This window comes from Somniosus microcephalus, chromosome 34 (genome assembly GCF_052327205.1).
Source record: "Somniosus microcephalus isolate GS21.2 chromosome 34, FLI_Smic_1.0, whole genome shotgun sequence".
NCBI lineage: Eukaryota > Metazoa > Chordata > Chondrichthyes > Squaliformes > Somniosidae > Somniosus > Somniosus microcephalus.
In genome coordinates this window covers 6,682,794-6,699,158 of record NC_141020.1, presented here as the reverse complement: position 1 = coordinate 6,699,158, position 16,365 = coordinate 6,682,794, and the positions used below count along the sequence as shown (strand labels likewise).

Sequence of the window (16,365 nt, the reverse complement as noted above, 5' to 3'; positions counted from 1 at the left end):
GCACCTCATTGGAACAACCTCTCTCGCCACTGACAGGTCACTTCTGTCATCTCAACCTCACCTGCCAACTATTCCATCTGCATGGGTACTGTTGATACTGTTTCACCTTGGTCCTCAGAATCCCACCACCATCAGTCCCAACACCATCAGCCCCAACACCAGCAGCACCAACAACAACACCAACCTTCTCCGCAATCACCTGATGCTGCACAGGACACAGGGCATCAGCACCCGACCACATTGCTGCCCAGGAGGCCAGGGATGGCCTCACCATGGCCAGATTTACTTCACTTGACGCTGTACACCTTGGCTGCCACATGATGCGCCAGGTTGGCACCATCCCACACCAACACTATAAAGCATCCCTACAATGCCCAAGCCATTCCTTTCGCACTCTCCACCATTGTGGGGGGTACCGTTATGTCTCACCATTCACTGCAACTCACTAAGCCATTTCCAAAGGTGCACACAAATCTGTTCAAGAACGGAAAGTGTTGAAAATAAAGGTTTCCAGACAGCACATTAACAGAAACTTGACTTGAATATTGGATAAAACACCCAAGTGGCTAACCTTGTGTGTTGTTAGTTGGTATGACTGCACTAGGATGAGGGTGAGTGTGAGGGGTGGCTAGTGAGATGGGGATGTGATAATGTAGATAGAGGGGGATGGGTGGAGGTGTAAGGTAAGTTGGTGTGAGTGAGGATGTGCAGGAGTAGGGTAGGGAAGGCAGAGTGATGGGGATGTGATGAGTGGCACAGCAGGTTGAAGGTGAGCGTGGCTTTGCAGTAACGTTTCCTGATCTACTGAGATCATTGAAAGGTTTGTGCCACTGCAGCCTGGTCCTCCTGACCACATCCCTGCTTGTGCCCTCCTCTGCAATGTGCAACCAGGCTGCGTTGGTCTCCTGGGGAGGTCTCTACCACCCATGGGAAGCGAAGAGGACTTCCCTGCGTGCTGTGACTCCCTGATAAGCATATGGAGGGAGTCATGGGAGAGCCTGGGTGCAGCCCTGCACCTCTGTGCAGTGCTTGTCTGGGCAGCACCTCAATGCTGTAGAACACTGACAGCACAAACCTCAAAATTAATTTGGCCAGGGTCCCTTTAAGGAAACCGGCTCAAGACGCGTCATGAATGAGGTCACCAGACCCGCTGCATCTCAGTGGGCCGGGAAACGCGCTGGGCGGGGCTTAATAGGCCCCATTGAGGTAAGCTCGTTTTGGGCAGCGGGATGGAGCCAACAGCGGGCCCGCGACCGGCCGCACTGGGCCCGCCGAGGCGAGCAAAATCGCGGCCAGATTATCCGGTCATTTACCGCATTGCTGCTTGTGGGATCTTGCTGTGCGCAAAGGTTAGCTGCCGCGTTTCCCACAATACGACAGTGACCACACATCAAAAAAAGCACTTCATTGGCTGTAAAGCGCTTTGGGACGTCCTGAGGTGGTGAAAGGCGCTATAGAAATGCGAGTCTTTTCTTTCCAAAGAGTGACGTGATAAAGAACCGGTCGATCCCTTTTCGGTGGCGCTAGGTGAGGGGGTAATGCTAGGCCGGGACATTGGGAGCGCCCTGCCCCCTGATGTAATAAAACTCACTACGCACTTGGTTCGAGTATAAAGCAAGGCTTCAATCAACTTGTTTCAAAACATGGAGGTCTAGTTGTACTTCACTAGTTCCTGTCTTCCAAAATGACTCTGGGCAAGCTGGGCCCACGCCCGAGGATTTATACTTTTTGGACGGCGCCACCAGCTGGCCGTCCAGTGTTATTTCATGAGTAGTTTCTTTATGATGATGAGATTTATAACACCTCCCCCCCCGCCTCGCCTCTCCCCCCTCCCTCCTACTCTTCGCATCGAGCCGTGAGACCCGCAACGCCCACCCGAACAGGCCTCCACCGCTTCTGCTAAACCTGGGACGTTGCCGATCCGCTCGGCACGTTGCCACGCTCCCACAGGGGAGCCGGCAGCAACACGTCGCTCTTTTAAACTGGCAAGCGGTTGCCTTGCCCTCCTATCAATGCCACAGCAAACGCACCAATTAATTAAAGGGCGCGTCGCCTCTTCCAGTGGGCCCCACCACACCACGCGGAATGGCCGGGTGGGCAGAACAGTGCCAAATGGAATTCAATCCGGAGAAGTGCGAGGTAATGCATTTGGGGTGGGCTAACAAGACAAGGGAATCTTCTTCTTCCTTCTTCGGCAGTCCCTCGGAACCGAGGATGACTTGCTTCCACATTAAAAATGAGTTCGCAGGTGACTGATGAGTCCAGTGCGGGACCGACAGTCTCTGTCACAGGGTGGGGCAGACGGTGGTTGAAGGGGGCGGGTGGGTGGGGTGCTTGGGTTGACGTGCGCTCCTTGCGCTGCCTGCGTTTGGCTTCCGCTTGCTCCCGGCGAAGAGACTCGAGGTGTTCGGCGCCTTCCCAGATGCTTCTCCTCCACTTTGTGCGGTCTTGGGCCAGGGATTCCCAGGTATCACATTACATGGTAGGACACTGAACAGTGTAGAGGAACAGAGGGACTTTGGAGTGCATGTCCACAGATCCCTGAAGGTAGCAGGCCAGGTAGATAAGGTGGTTAAGAAGGCATACGGAATGCTTGCCTTTATTAGCCGTGGCATAGAATACAAGAGCAGGGAGGTTATGCTTAAACTGTATAAAACACTAGTTAGATCACAGCTAGAGTACTGCGTGCAGTTCTGGTCACCACATTACAGGAAAGATGTGATTGCAGTGTGGATATCTTGTAGGCTGCCTGTGAATTTCCTCTGAGGGCAGTGCTCAATGATGTGCTCCAGGGTCTGATCAGGAGCTCCACAGTCACATGATGGGGATGCTTTAATCTTCCATCTATGGAGAAGGTGGCAGCATCTACCATGACCGGTTCTGAGGTGGTTGATGGTTGTCCACTGTTGGCGAGGAAGGTTTGATCCTTCAGGTTGTACTGTGGGTCCTCTATAAGGAATCCATTCCGTATGTCGCAGTTCTTCCAAGCATTTCACCATCGGTCATCAAGGCTGAGGGGAGATCGCTGAAGGGCTTCGGCGACGGTCCAAAATGGCCTTCTAGATTTGAGACGGGTTGGTGGTAGGTTGTTCAAGTTGGCCTGGATCGTGTCTTTGCTGGTATAGCGGTTGTATTCTCTGGAGACGGCATATTCATGGCGTAGGTGTGGTGGTGCGATGTTTGCCAGCATGGGCAGCCAAGGTGTTGGTGTCAATAAAAGCGTACCAGTGATAATTCTCATAGTAGAATTCAGCTGGACATCAACGGATTTGACATGCGGACTTGATAGCCATGCTGGAGAGCAGCACTCCGCTGTAGCGTACACCAGGGCGAGTGCTGCCGTACGGAGGGTTTGAGCGTCTGTTCCCCATGTGGATCCGGCCAGTTTTTGGATCAAGTTGACCCTACTCTTTAGTTTCTTCCCAAGGTTCTGGAGATGTTGTCTGTATGACAGGATGCGATCGAGCGTGACTCCTAAATAGGAGGGTTTAGTAGCATGGTTTACCTCTGCGCCGCAGAAGGAGACTTTCAAAGCTTGGTTTGCTTGACGGGTGTTGAGGTGGAATGTCGAGGTGACCGTCTTTTGCGGGTTTGGCCAAAGTCACCATTGGCGGATGTAGGCCACCATCCTCTATAAATCAGGGTCTCCTCGGTGATGGACAGATTCATGTTTTACGGGCCCAAGGCAATGTCATCAGTGTATACGAACTTGCGGGACTCTGTTTCAGGCAGGTCACTGGTGTAAACATTGAATAACATGGGTGCCAGGACAGAACCCTATGGGAGTCCGTTGTTCAATGTCCAATATCTGCTCTGACATGAATCAGTCATTCATGAAAGAAAGACTTATGAAATAATACTGAGTGGCCTGCGGGTGGAGCTGTCCAGGGAGAGTATAAATACTCAGGCACGGGCCCAGCTTGCGCAGGACACTCTTAACAGGAACTAGTGAAGGACACAACTAGACCTCCATGTTGTAAAACAGTTGATTAAAGCTTTGTTTAACGCTTAGACCAAGTGCCTTGTAGTTTTCTTACGTCATGCTCTTCTGGGTGCCAGCGTACACGCGGGAGCGTCGGTTGCTAAGCATGGAGTTGAGAAGATGGACCGTTGTTCTGCCGGGTGAAATAGTGGAGAGCTGGAAAAGCAGGCCGTGCTTCCATACTGTGTCACACGCCACTGACAGGTCCACGAGTGCGACGGTGGTCTTGAGCTGGCACTGGGAGCCTGCTTCGATGTGCGTTGTTAAAGCTACCAATTGGTCGCGGATGTTACGGCCGCTCCAGAAGCCCGCTTGCTCCTTAGGGATGGTTGGCTCGATGATGGGGGCTGGTCTGTGGAGTAGTTGCCTCTCCGGCAGTTTTATAACAAGTGTCAAGTAAGGAGATCGGGCGGGAGCTGGAGGTCTGTGCTGAGTCGGCCGATCTCAGCCGAGGGCTGGGGTGTTGCAGTTAGCCTCAGTACCACTGTGCTAAGGGGGTGGGGGGGCGAGAGGGAAGGAGAGGCAGCCAGCCGGAATTCCCATTCCCGGTTACTATCCAGCGGCCACTAGTGGAAAGTGTGTGCCAATGTCAGGTGAAGACAGGATTGGGACTTGGTGTGATGCCCTCCACAGTCAAATAGCCAGCCGACACCCAGGCCGAGAATTTCGCCTCGGGGGGTGGCGCAAAGCAGGCGGTATCGGACCGGCTGCCCGTTATACGCGGCGCCTGATATTCAATCGAAGTGAATACCAGGCGCTGGTTATCACGGTCTATGATCGCCACGTGAACACTGGCGACTTGGGCAGGAAGCTGCCAGGGTCTACGGACTTGTAGCAAGGCCAGAGTCAGGGTCCTTCAGGGCAGGCTGAGAGAATGTTAGCCCGAGGATCTAATTTAATTAAATTGGAATTCTTTCTCTCTTCAATTCCGCTCCGCTGTATCTGAGCAAAAGCCCCGGGACTTCCCTTAAAGGGAGCCGTGCAGATGTTGGGTGAGGAAGGGGGGTCGGACCATTCAATGCCGACATGCCGGGAGGGGTTTCTGACCCTCCCTGCCCGGCGGGAGTGGAGCCGCTCCATTTAGAAACATAGAAAAATAGGAGCAGGAGTTGGCCATTCGGCCCTTCGAGCCTGCTCCGCCATTCAATATGATCATGGCTGATCCTCTATCTCAATGCCATATTCCTGCTCTCTCCCCGCGCTGTCCTGGCCGATCCCTGATTTTAAAGCCGCTGGGTTTTGGCGGTGGTTGAGGTGACCCCCCTGGAATCAGACGGGACCCCTCATGTGCATCAACGCTAATCGAGGATCCCATGACGTTAATAGGATGGCGGATGCTTTTAAACCGCGGGGTAAGCGACTCTCGGCAATTCTGGTGGGGCGGACGAATATCCCTTCAAAGGTACGTGTAAAACTTTCACCGTGCGGAGAAAGTTGCAGCCTCCGTCCTTCCCAGGAGAAACCCCCCCCCACCCCCTCCCGACCACTTACACACAGCCACGCCATCGACCTCTGCCAGCAAGAGCCACTGTGCCCTCTTCTCGCCCGCTCCGGGCTGCAGGTGGACTGGCGGTTTTTCAACCAGCCCCGCCCGAAACTCGGGCCAGCCAGTGTTTTCCGCACCCGCCCTGCCTGCCGAGAACGCACATGGCGATAAAAAGAAAGACTTGCATTTCTATAGCGCCTTTCACAACCTCAGGACTCCCCAAAGCGCTTTACAGCCAATGAAGCACTTTCTGAAGTGTAGTCACTGTTGTAATGTAGGAAACGCGGCAGTCAAAATTGTGCACAGCAAGCTCCCACAAACAGCAATGTGATAATGACCAGATCATCTGTTTTTTTAGTGATGTTGGTTGAGGGATAAATATTGGCCCCAGGGAGAACTCCCCCTGCTCTTCTTCGAAATAGTGGCCGTGGGATCTTCTACACCCACCTGAGAGAGCAAACGGGGCTTCGGTTTAACGTCTCATCCGAAAGACGGCACCTCCGACAGTGCGGCACTCCCTCAGCACCGCACTGGGAGCGTCAGCCTAGATTTTTGTGCTCAAATCCCTGGAGTGGGGCTTGAACCCACGACCTTCTGAGACAGAGGCGAGAGAGAGTGACCTACCCACTGAGCCAGGGCTGACTGGATGGGTCGAGTGGCCAGTTTCTGTGCTGTATATTCTATGTAATTGTAAGGTCTTGAAAGACAGCACCATCTGACAGTGCGGCGCTCCCTCAGCACTGGCACTGGGAGTGTCAGCCTGGATTTTTGTGCTCGAGTCTCTGGGAGTGGGGACTGTGAACCCACGACCTTCTGACTCCGAGGCGAGAGAGTGCCGCCCGCTGAACCGCGGCCGACACCCAGCGGCTTGGTGGCGTTTGATAATCGCTCCCGCGAAGCGCCTTGCGACGTTAAGGGCGCTGTACAGAAGCAAGGTTTTTGGTTCGATGCTGAAAACCCGAGACCAGGCCTCGGTTCTCGTGCTTTATGTCAGGTGGCCGCGCGAGCCTGGCAACGGGCTGGTGCGAATGGGTGGCGGGGGGGGTGGGGGAGAGCTGGGGGGGGCCGGGGCTGCTAATGGGGAACGATTCATTTTACCGAGAAAGCGATGGGGGTGGTCGGCGGGGAAGTGGGGGGGAAGAGATGGGAAGGTGTGCGTTTACCTCGTAACCATTATTGAAGTCTCTGTTTTTTAAAATCTCTTTCCTGCCACCTCTTAATCCGTCCCCGATGACATTCAAAATACATTAGCGCAGTAATCCCGCGATGTAAGGACATGTGACCAGCTGGCCCACTCAGTAAATGTAGGCCACTTCCATAATCCATGAGAGCATTTAATGTACTGCGTTTAAAAATATCACAAGGCCCGAGATACTTAAAGGGGCGGCGTCGCCGTGGAAAAGTGTCGGGCAAATTATTTTTATTTATATTAATATGCGGCTCAGAGGGCAGCGCGCTCTCTCTCGCTCTCGTCTCCAAGCCAGAAGGGTCGTGGGTTCGAGTCCCCACTCCAGAGACTCGAGCACAAAAATCCAGGCCGACGCTCCCAGTGCCAGCGCTGAGGGAGTGCCGCACTGTCTGAGGTGCCGTCTTTCGGATGAGACGTTAAACCGAGGGCCCCGTCTGCCCTCTCGGGTGGACTTAAACAATCGCGCGGCCACTATTTCGAAGAAGAGCAGGGGGGGGGAGCGTTCCCCCCGGTGTCCTGGGGCCAATATTTCTTCCCTCGACCAACATCATTCAGGAGCGAAGTTAGGAAACACTCCTTCACGCAACGAGTGGTAAACAGTGCGGGACTCCCACCCGCAAAAGAAGTCGATGCTAGCTCAATGAATAATTTTAAATCTGAGAGCGACAGACTTTTGCCAAACTAGGGTATGAAAGGATCTGGAGCCAAGGCAGGTGGATGGAGTTAAGCTACAGATCAGCCATGATCTCATTGAATGGCGGAACAGGCTCGAGGGGCTGAATGGCCACCTCCTGTTTCTATGTTCCTCTCACTAAACCAGATGATCTGGTCATTTATCACATCGCTGTTTGTGGGAGCTTGCTGTGCGCAAATTGGCTGCCGCGTTTCCCATATTTACAACGGTGACTACACTTCAAAAAGTACTTCATTGGCTGTAAAGCGCTTTGAGACGTCCGGTGGTCGTGAAAGGCGCTATATACAATAACAACAACCTGCATTTATATAGTGCCTTTAATGTAGTAAAACGTCCCACAGCAGCGTTTTCGGACAAAATTTAACACCAAGCCACATAAGGAGATATTAGGACAAGTGACCAAAAGCTTGGTCAAAGAGGTTGGTTTTAAGGAGCATCTTAAAGGAGGAGAGAGAGGCGGAGAGGTTTAGGGAGGGAATTCCAGAGCTCGGGGCCCAGGCAGCTGAAGGTACGGCCGCCAATGGTGGAGTGATTAAAATTAGGGAGGCTCAAGAAGCCAGAATTGGAGCAGCGCAGAGATCTCGGAGGGTTGTAGGTCTGGAGGAGGTTACAGAGATAGGGAGGGAGCGAGGGCCATGGAGGGATTTGAAAACAAGGATGAGAATTTTAAAATCGAGGCGTTGCCGGACCGGGAGCCAGTGTAGGTCAGCGAGCACAGGGGGTGATGGGTGAACGGGACTCGGTGCGAGTCAGGACACGGGTCAGTGAGCACAGGGGATGATGGGTGAACGGGACTCGGTGCGAGTCAGGACACGGGCAGCAGAGTTTTGGATGAGCTTAAGTTTATAAAATCAAATACTTTCTTTTTATGTTTGCCGAGCAAGTTTAAAAGTCTTTCTTTAAGCTGCCTCAGTGACTCGCTAGACAAATGAACGCTTGTGCAGGACGTACCAGAGGGCCCCAGGTTCAATACCGTCCCGTGCTGAATTAACTGACCTCAGCCGAAGTCAGCAGTAGGGCCTCAGCATCCCTGGGTTCAGGAGAGGACCCCTGACCCCTGACCCCCAACCAGTTCGGTCTACTGAGTGCAGAACAATACATAGAATTTACAGCACAGAAACAGGCCATTCGGCCCAACTGGTCCGTGTCGGTGTTTATGCCCCACACCAGCCTCCTCCCACCCCTCTTCATCTCAACCCCATCAGCATATCCTTCTATACGAGACTCCCAAAACAAGCGCTCTACTCGGAGCTCCGGCACGGCAAGAGAGCCCCAGGTGGGCAGAGGAAACGCTTCAAGGACACCCTCAAAGCCTCCTTGAAAAAGTGTAACATCCCCACCGACACCTGGGAATCCCTGGCCCAAGACCGCACAAAGTGGAGGAGAAGCATCCGGGAAGGCGCCGAACACCTCGAGTCTCTTCGCCGGGAGCAAGCGGAAGCCAAGTGCAGGCAGCGCAAGGAGCGCACGTCAACCCAAGCACCCCACACACACCCGCCCCCTTCAACCACCGTCTGCCCCACCTGTGACAGAGACTGTAGGTCCCACATTGGACTCATCAGTCACCTGAGAACTCATTTTTAATGTGGGAGCAAGTCATCCTCGGTTCCGAGGGACTGCCTAAGAAGAAGAAGAAGAATCCTTCTATTCCTTTCTCCCTCGTGTACTTATAGAAAGAAGAAAGAAAGGAAGACTTGCATTTCTATAGCGCCTTTCACAACCTCAGGACGTCCCAAAGCTCTTTACAGCCAATGAAGTACTTTTTGAAGCCTATATTCTCTGGAGTTAGAAGAATGAGAGGTGATCTCATTGAAACATACAACATTCTTACAGGGCTTGACAGGGTAGATGCAGGGAGGATGTTTCCCCCTGGCTGGGGAGTCTAGAACCAGGGGTCACAGTCTCAGGATAAAGGGTCGGCCATTTAGGACTGAGATGAGGAGGAATTTCTTCACTCAGAGGGCGGTGAATCTTTGGAATTCTCTACCCCAGAGGGTATATTCAAGACAGAGATCGATAGATTTTTGAATATTAAGGGAATCAAGGAATATGGGGATAGTGCAGGAAAGTGGAGATGAGGTCGAAGATCAGCCATGATCTTATTGAATGGCGGAGCAGGCTCGAGGGGCCGAATGGCCGACTCCTGCTCCTAATTCTTATGTTCTTATGTTTTTGAAGTGTAGTCACTGTTGTAATATAAGAAACGCGGCAGCCAATTTGCGCACAGCAAGCTCCCACAAACAGCAATGTGATAATGATCAGATAACCTGTGTTAGTGATTTTGATTGAGGGATAAATATTGGCCCAGGACACCGGGGAGAACTCCGCTGCTCTCCTTCAAAATAGTGGCCGTGGGATCTTTTACGCCCACCTGAGAGAGCAGACGGGGCCTCGGTTTAACGTCTCACACGAAAGACGGCACCTCCGACAGTGCAGCACTCCCTCGGCACTGCACTGGGAGTGTCCGGCCTGGATTTTGTGCTCATGTTTCTAATTTCCCCTTAAATGCCTCTATACTATTCGCCTCAGCCACTCCCTGTGGTAGCGAGTTCCACATTCTCACCACTCTCCGGGTAAAGAGGTTTCTCCTGAATTCCCTATTGGATTGATTAGTGACTATCTTACATTGATGGCCGCCAGTTCTGATCTCCCTCCACAAGTGGAAACATCTTCTCTATGTCTGCCCTATCGAACCTCTTCATAATTTTAAAGACCTCTATCGGGTCACCCCTGAGGCTTCCCTTTTCAAGAGACAAGTGCCCCAGGATGAGCTGGGCCGTGACGGCCCACCGCAGTCGAATAGCTCGCTGACTTTCCCCGTCAGCACTCGGGTGAGGAGCCGGATGGGGGGGGGGTGTGGTTGCAAGCATCCGTGGGACTTGATAAGTTAGCTCCTTCTGGAGAAGAGGGAGAGAAAATGCGAGGGACAATTGGATCCAGCGCTGGGAGGGTTAAAACACGAGTCCCACGCCATTGCCAGAGGTCGGATCGTGAGCGGGAGAAGCAGGCCACCACTTGGAGCCGGCAACGGTGAGGAGGAGGCCACGGTGACAAAGAGGACGGAGCGGCTGAGGGACATCGTGCTCCCGCTGCCACTGGAAGCCATCGTATTGACTTTCTGAACTATATGAATAGCTGACGTGTCCCTACGGGGAGTAAGCATTCCATTGTAATTGTACTTGTACTGGTTACATATGGCAAATAAAATTGAATTGAATTGAATTGAGTACAAATCTCCCAGCTCAATTGTCTCACGGTGCTGCTGAACTGAAATCCATTCGGTTTCTGATCCAATTGCGGCCGCCAATCGTGCGTTTTATCAACATATAGCCAGAGGCTTCATTTATTGAAAAAAAATCAGCGTTTCCTGTCATTATTCTGTTTCCATATTCTCTGTCCTCCCCCCCCCCAACCCCCCCCCTCTCCAGCCATACAATCTCGGGCATCAAGGCTTAATGCACCTTTGCACAGCCTCCTATATCCTCTGCCCATCTGTCACATAGATAAAAGGGATTATATTCCAATCTGTCTGTCTAGTTCACTGCCTCTTAGTAAAAAAATAAATGCTGGCCTGCCTCGGAGATTAATTAATTTGCCCCCGTTTTGAGTCTTGCTAAACCTGAGTGATACACTCAGGACAGATTGGAACGAAACGAGCAAGATTGTGCTGGTCTTTGAGTCTCCATCTAGGTCACGAGTTCCTTCCCTTGACTTGAAACCTCATCCTGTTTTTTTTTTCAGTCACGTCAAGTGAAAGGGAGACATTTTTTCTCCCACCCCCCCCACCCCCCCGGCCCACCTCCCCCATATTCTTCCTCTCCTCTCTTCACAGTGCTGAGGTTCATTTGCAACTCCACAACGCCCCCACCCCCGCCACCGCCACCGCCCCGAGTCAGAAGGTCGTGGGTTCCAGCCCCCACTCCAGAGACTTAATCCAGGCCGACACTCCCAGTGCAGTGCTGAGGGAGTGCTGCACTGTCGCAGGTGCCGTCTTTCGGATGAGACGTTAAACCGAGGGCCCGTCTGCCCCCTCAGGTGGATGTAAAAGATCCCGTGGCCGTTATTTCGAAGAAGAGCAGGGGGAGTCCTGGGCCCAGTTGTAAAGTTCCCTCTAAGCTCTGGGGCCGTGTGGCGGTCTGCCGGTCCCGCTTTTCCAATGTTAAACATGCGCGAAACTGTGAATTGGCCGCGCAGGCCCTTAAAGGGACCGCGCACCCAAAAAAAAGGGGGCATCATTGGCCCAATTTTTATCCCTCAACCAACATCATTAAAAACAGATGATCTGGTCATTATCACATTGCTGTTTGTGGGAGCTTGCTGTGCACAAATTGGCTGCCGCGTTTCCCACATTACAACGGGGACTACACGTCAAAAAGTACTTCATTGGCTATAAAGTGCTTCGGGACGTCCCGAGGTCGTGCCAGGTGACGTAGAAATGCGCATTTTTAGTGGGATTTAGCGGCGTGTTCTTATCACGGTGATGCCAGATTCACTGCGTGCTGTGGCCTGGAACATCCAGTGACCAAACAACAGATGATTTATCTTTGCCTCCGAGGTTATGACCCTCACTGGAAAGGCCAGTGGAGAGAGCGCCTGTCCCGCAGCTTTGCGCAGATGTTTTCTGAAACTCACCTCAACACACTCCTGGCTGGCCTCCCACATTCCACCCTACGTAAACTTGAGGTCATCCAAAACTCGGCTGCCCGTGTCCTAACTCGCACGGAGTCCCGTTCGCCCATCACCCCCTGTGCTCGCTGACCTACATTGGCTCCCGGTTAAGCAGCGCCTCGATTTCAAAATTCTCATCCTTGTTCTCAAATCTCTCCCTAGCCTCGCCCCCTCCCTATCTCTGTAATCTCCTCCAGCCCCACAACCCCCCGAGATATCTGCGCTCCTCTAATTCTGCCCTCTTGAGCATCCCTGATTATAATCGCTCCACCATTGGTGGCCGTGCCTTCTGTTGCCTGGGCCCTAAGCTCTGGAATTTCCTGCCTAAACTTCTCCGCCTCTCTCCTCCTTTAAGACGCTCCTTAAAACCTTCCTGTTGGACCAAGCTTTTGGTCACCTGCCCTAGTTTCTCCTTATGTGGCTCGGTGTCAAATTTTTTGTCTTAAAATATTCCTGTGCAGCGCCTTGGGAAGTTTTACTAGGTTAAAGGCGCTATATAAATACAGGTGGTTGTTGTTGATACGGCACTTAAAGGAGCAGGTCAGGCCCAGCTCGCTGCTAATCTTGACTGATGTCGAACTGAGAGTCAGGCAGGGGACATGAAGTGAGCACAGTAGTGGTAACAGCCGCCCCCACCTTCTCAGTTTATTGCTGCTGCAGGTTCCCGGCCTCTCGCTCTCTTTTTTTGGTCGAAAGATCTATTTTAAAACTTGTCCTCCGGGGAATGAAACCAAAAAAAAAACAGCGCAAGTCCACGATCTCTTTTGAAATGTTCCGAGCGGGCTCTGGTGATGGGGCCTTCAGGGTTTTTTTTTGCTGCCTGGGTTATCTGTGCCTGCGTGTGTAATTGCTGTACTTGACAGCTGGGGAAGGAATCTCACCTAAAGGCTTGAAGGTTTTTCAGACAGACAAGGCCGCCTCTGTCAGGCGGCCAGCGGAGAACTCGGGCTTGCACGTTCGGCATGTTACAGCAAGGAGCGCCTCTAAAAAACAAAATAAAGCGAGATCATTTGGCACGGCGCCTCCGAGTCAGAAGGTCACTGGGTTCCAGGCCCCCCGCTCCGCAGGCTCCGACGCCCAAAGCTCGGCCCAACGCTCCCGGTGCCAGCACCGAGGGAGTGCCGCACTGTCGGGGGTGCCGTCTGTTCGGGTGAGATGTTAAACCGATGAATTGGACAAGTACCCGAAGGAAAAGGATTTGCAGGGCTACGGGGAAAGGGCGGAGGGCGGGGCGCGGGGCTAGCTGAAGTGCTCTTGCAGAGAGCCGGCACGGGCTCGACGGGCCGAATGGCCTCCTGTGCTGTAACCATTCTATGATTCTATGACCCCGTCTGCCCTCTCAGGTGGACAGAAAAGATTCTGCGGCCACTATTTCGTAGAACCTGTCCTAATATCTCCTTATGTGGCTCGGTGTCAAATTTTGTCTGCTAATTGCTCCTGTGAAGCATCTTGGGATGTTTTACTACGTTAAAGGTGCTATATAAATGCAAGTTGTTGTTGTTGTTGAAGAGCAGAGGGAGTTCTCCCCGGGTGTCCTGGGCCAATATTTATTACTGAACCAACATCACTAAAAAACAGATGATCTGGTCATGATCACATTGCTGTCGGTGGGAGCTTGCTGTGCGCAAATTGGCTGCCGCGTTTCCTACATTACGACAGGGACTGCACTTCAAAAAGCACTTTGGGATGTCCTGAGGTTGTGAAAGGTGCTGTAGAAATGCAAGTCTTTCTTTGTCATGCCTGACAGGTGAAGAGGTGTGACTCCCCAAAGCCTTTCCACCATCTACAAGGCACAAGTCAGGAGTGTGATGGAATACTCTCCACTTGCCTGGATGAGTGCAGCTCCAACAACACTCGAGAAGCTCGACACCATCCAGGACAAAGCAGCCCGCTTGATTGGCACCCCATCCACCACCTTAAACATTCACTCCCTCCACCACCGGCGCACCGTGGCTGCAGTGTGTACCATCTCATAGAGTCATAGAGTCATACAGCACAGAAAGAGGCCCTTTGGCCCATCGTGTCCGCGCCGGCCATCAAGCCCTGTCTATTCTAATCCCATTTTCCAGCACTTGGCCCGTAGCCTTGTATGCTATGGCATTTCAAGTGCTCATCTAAATGCTTCTTGAATGTTGTGAGGGTTCCTGCCTCTACCACCCTTTCAGGCAGTGAGGTTCAGATTCCAACCACCCTCTGGGTGAAAAAGTTTTTCCTCAAATCCCCTCTAAACCTCCTGCCCCTTACCTTGAAACTATGCCCCCTGGTTATTGACCCCTCTACTAAGGGAAAAAGTTCCTTTCTATCTACCCCATTGTGGTGATTATTCTTTATGTTTAGTAAGAAGTATTGTGATTGGTTGTTTGTTTCCTGCCTTGGGATATATGCTGTAATCTCATTGGTAGTTGATGTCATGTGATTTGTGGTGGCCATCTTAAATTCAGTTCTTTCCAGCCTTTAGTTGGGACTGGGTGTTGAAGATGTGCTACCGGATTTTTAAGTTAATAAAGCCTAGATTAGAAAGGCAAATCTATTCTTTATTTCAATTTATTAACTTTATGTCAGAATGGAGCGATATCTTCAACCAGAACGATTCAATGCTGACCCTAATTCTGCAGGAGTGGATGATAAATGGAAACATTGGTATTGTACATTTAAAAACTTTTTGGGCATGTTGGATCAAGAGTCTCTAAATAAGCTGAATATGCTGATCAACTACATTGCTCCGGATGTGTATAAGTATATTTTGGACTGTAAAACTTACGAAATGGCTATTTCTACATTGGAAAAGATTTTTGTTAAACCAAAGAATGAGGTATTTGCACGTCACCTTCTATCTGCCCGTAGGCAGCAGGTGGGAGAATCTTTGGATACTTATTTACAAGCACTTCGGTGCCTTAGTGTTAACTGTAATTATAAGGCCGTGACGGCTGAAGAATATAAGGAAGAATCAATACGGGATGCTTTTATTAATGGATTACTGTCTAGATCAATTCGTCAGCGGTTGTTAGAAAATAAGACTTTGGATCTTAAGAGTGCTTTTGAGCAAGCTTCTACATTGGATGTGGCTCAGAGAAGTTCGGATTCTTATGCTCTTTTTAATCAGCCTGTGACTGTGGTTTCGGCAGTTCCGGATGAAAAGGAATTATGTGGACTTAATAGGAGTGGTTTACTAGATTCTGAAACAGTTTCTACTTCAGCGGCTGTTGCCTCTAGGATTCAGAAGTGTTATTTTTGTGGGAACGTCCGGCACCCTCGTCTGAAGTGTCCTGCTCGGGAGGCTGTGTGTAGTAAATGCGGCAAGAGAGGTCATTACGCACGTGTGTGTAAATCATCAGGTTCAATTACCTCCTCTGTGACTATTCAGCCTTTAGATAGGGCGTTTATTGCATCAATTTCTGCTGCATTTGCTCATGGCCTAAACAAAGCTATAGTTACGGCCCAAGTTAATGGGTTGGAAGTGAAGGCCCTTATAGATACGGGCAGTACCGAGAGTTTTATAAGTCTTCAGTTTGCAAAGGAGAAGCATTTGAAAATTTTGCCTGTTTCCTATCAGGTGTGTATGGCTCAGACGACTCTCACTTCACAAGTAGCTGGTTGTTGCCTTGTGAAATTGATTCTTCTAGGTAATACGTATACTGATATACGCCTATCTGTTTTGCCTAATCTCTGTGCGGATATTTTGATTGGTCATGATGTGCTTCAGTTACACGAGAGTCTCAGTCTTTCATTTGGAGGGACTAAGCCACCTTTATCTATTTGTGGATTAACCTCTTTATCCATTTCTCCATTATCACTTTTTTCCAATTTGATGCCGGATTGTAAGCCAATTGCTACCAAGTCAAGAAGGTATAGCAGTCAGGATAGAGAATTTATTAATTCTGAAGTTCAACGTCTCTTATTGGAAGGAATCATTGAACCTAGTTGTTCGCCTTGGCGGGCACAGGTAGTTGCCACGACTAACGAGAGACATAAGAAACGAATGGTGATAGACTATTCCCAAACTATTAATAGGTATAATCAATTAGATGCGTACCCTTTGCCTAAGATTGATGAGCTTATCAATAAAGTATCTCAGTATAAGGTTTTTAGCACTATTGACCTAAAGACTGCTTATCATCAGATTCCTATTGTTAAGAAGGATCAACCATATACGGCCTTTGAGGCTGGTGGAAAGCTGTATCAGTTTTGCCGAATACCATTTGGTGTTACTAATGGTGTTGCTTGTTTTCAACGGGCAATGGATGCTTTTATAAGTGATAACTCTCTCTCTGACACCTTTTCATATTAGATGACATCACGGTGTGTGGCAAATCAAGGGTGGAGCATGATTCTAATTTAGAAAGATT

The 16,365-nt window shown here is 50.9% G+C and overlaps 1 protein-coding gene across 1 annotated transcript in view; it reads left to right on the top strand.

The window, feature by feature from the left end:
• LOC147096692 (homeobox protein otx5) overlaps nt 1-16,365 on the top strand; it is a 213,841-nt gene that overhangs the window by 38,724 nt on the left and 158,752 nt on the right. The gene's annotated exons all lie outside the window — the stretch shown is intronic.